This window comes from Pteropus vampyrus, unplaced genomic scaffold, assembly GCF_000151845.1.
Source record: "Pteropus vampyrus isolate Shadow unplaced genomic scaffold, Pvam_2.0 Scaffold7, whole genome shotgun sequence".
Classification (NCBI taxonomy): domain Eukaryota; kingdom Metazoa; phylum Chordata; class Mammalia; order Chiroptera; family Pteropodidae; genus Pteropus; species Pteropus vampyrus.
The window spans coordinates 2,954,297-2,957,484 of NW_011888788.1; positions in this window are offsets into that span (position 1 = coordinate 2,954,297).

Consider the following 3,188-nt stretch of genomic DNA (forward strand, 5'->3'; position numbering starts at 1 on the left):
AAGCAGATGGGGAACCACCAATGATGTCTGAGCATTCTCCCAGAGGCCAGAAACTGAGCTGCCTGCCAGAGGGAAGGTTTATGGTGGAGCTTTTCTGCCTCTGGGTGATTGGTTCTTTTATCCTGTGAATCCTTTTCTTCAAATATAATTTTCCAAAGTTAAAATTTTTTTTTTAAATAGAGAAATTAATAGTGTTTAACTTATGCAGAGGAGGAACTAGGAAAGGGATTTTTTCTATAATAACATAGGAAAAAATATCGCAAACTCATCCAATTGGATTGCATTCTAATCTGACTAAATCCTTTAGTAAAATAGCTTTGTTTCTTTAAAAACTAAAGTAACCTATAGTCGTTATGAAAAAAACTCACAGAGTATAGACGGATGAGAAGAGTAACAATAACGAAAACAGCCGTTAGCATTTCGCAGGCGCTCAGTAGCACTTCACCTGCATTACTTCATCCCATCCTCCTCGGGTTCTGTGGGTGAGATACTACAGTGCAAAGGTCAATGGTAAAAAGACTTGGTTAATGTTTTTAACCCACTATCTTAAACTTACTGGAAAATCGGTTCCCTTTTTTCAGGGAATATCTGCTACCAGCTGCAGGAAACGGATGGTATTCTGCAGACACAGTCTGGAAAATGAGGGATTTTAGTCATCTCACAGCCATCTAGGGCCTGAGCCAAGACCAGACACAGTCGCCTCTCTCAGCCCACCATCAGCTTTCAGATTCTTCCCATTAGTTGTGTTGATGGTTACTTGGGACTGTCCTTCAGCGTTAAAAGCTAGAGCAGTACATTAATTCATTCAGTAAAAGCAGTTACCTCAGCACTGTACCAGGCACTGTGTCCCACTAAAGATAGAAAAGGATCCCTGCCTTAAGAAAGTCACAGTCGGATAAGAAAACAGCCATAAACTTTAAGAAGGCTAGAAATGCTGCTAACTACCATATACTGAGTGTGAGTGCTGCAGGACTGGGGTAGGTAGGGGTCAGCCTTCTCTACCTGGCAAACTGAGGAGGATTCACAGAGAGGGGCATGGGCACAGGGTCCCCAAGGAGCAGTCGAGTCTCCACATGGAGGAAGCCAACAAGGAGAGAGGCTGGAACATGTTTGGCAGTGTACAAATGACCTGGCTTTTTGCAGGTGGCTGGTGGAGGAGCACAGATGGTGTTTAAAGTCAGCTCTGAGTCATTCTTTGAAATCACAGAAATTCAAGAAGGGTTTGGAAACCCTCCAGCAAGTCATTTGACCTGCTAATCTCTCAGTAACCACTTGGTATCCAGCTCATAACTGTAAGTTCTCTGTAAAACTGTCATACAGGATAAGTTGCAGAATAATATCAAGTAAAGAAAATGGTTCTTACGCGTTAGCCTGTTAACCAAAGGGTTTACTTTCACTCTTTTAAAGGGTTTTTTTCTTAGCGAGTTGCCCCACTGCCCACCTTTGACAAAGACCCTGTGCTGTGGATTCTCAATTCTTGCCCCATCTTCAGAAATGGTTAATTACAACTTCTAAAGCAGGGCCAGAATATACTCAGCCTATGAATGTGATAGTGCTGGGGATGGAACTCTATTTTCTGTATAATTTTTTTTTCTTGTTGCCTTGGCAACTGGCTTTTTCTTTAAGCTTTTGTTTTTTCTCAACAACATGAGCTGCTTCCTTTTCATTTAGCTCAGATGTATGTATAGATGTCTATCTTATTCAGAGAGTCTCTAATGTGTTTATGAGGTGTAGACTTTTTATTTTTCACAATCTTCACAAGGTTGAACAGGGGTAATTTCACATACCTGTTAGCCTGCCTGATTAACCAAACAAAGGCGAGTCATAGTGATTTATTTTTGTCTGATATTAAATACCACAGGAATGATTTAGATTCCTTTTTATAAAATATGTCTAAATATTTTACTATTAGGCTTTTTAATGTTTCTGACAAGATCTATGTGAAAATTGTTTCCACAAAAAATAAAGGCACATTGTCTCTTCTGTCTCCTCCTTGCTTACTCTGCTCTAGTCATAATGGCCTCCTGGCTGGTCTTCATTCTTACCAAATCTGTACACATCTCAGTGTATAGATGTAGATGTAAATGAGACTGATTCCAACTTTGTACCTTGTTGATTTCTTTTCTATTTAAGTTTTCATGCTGGGAACTCTGACTAACATAACTATTCCCAGCAAGCGTATCAAAGCCTTATAGTTAATGATTAGCTGTGATGTGTAAGCTTACACCATGTAACCATAGAGATTCCTGTCAGTAACTGGCCAGAATGGTACAGCAACCAAGATAAATATCAAACTAGGTGTTTGTGTCAATTGTAAGCAATTATGCATCATAAGACCACCAGGAGGTATGGTTCTTGGATATCACTACATTCTTTGTCTCTCTGTCATGTCAATCACTTATTCTTTAGCTATGCTATAAAACATTTACTGTAACACCTATCTAGTGGCAGAAATTAGCTGCGTAGACTCAGACTACTGAAGTGCCTGTCTGTTTAAGTCTTACACCTTGTAAGTAATTTATCCTACAATAAATTTGGTTTAATCTATGGAGTTGCCTGCATCATTTTTTGGTCTCAAGATACCTTCAGGTTCAGTGGTCACTGGACCTTCGCTCCATTGTCAGACATTCAAGGACTCTGCATTTGCCATTTTCTTCTGTCTGGAACCCAGCTGCCCCAGATACTTGCATTGCTTTCTCTATCATTGCATTTAGGGCTCCAGTTAAATACCAGCTCCTCAAAGAGGACTTTCTGGACGTTCCTGTCTAAAACAGCATCCTCATCCATTGAGCTCTGGCCATTCCAAAGATGAGAGGAGCCATCTCTGGAAAACCTGAATGATTATCAGTCACGCTATGTGAAGTCAACCACTGTATAAGTCCTACCCATGGCAAGAGTTTACAATTGTCTCTTTAATGCCTCACCCTTAAATTATGAACTCACAGCAATGATCATCAGGTATTTGTGGAAATCCTACATCGCAAAATGTAGAGACCAAGACTAATAAAAACTAAAGAACTTGAAAGCAACAGAGACAATGATGGAGCAGAAGAAATCTAAAATAGAAGATGAGGCAGAGGAAATCATCATAGAAATAATACAAGACATTTAGGAGAGCGACAGAGGGAAGGCCTGGGTCAAGAGCAGGCATGGAGAGTAGCCAGGCTGACTGGAGCAGAGGGTGGAGG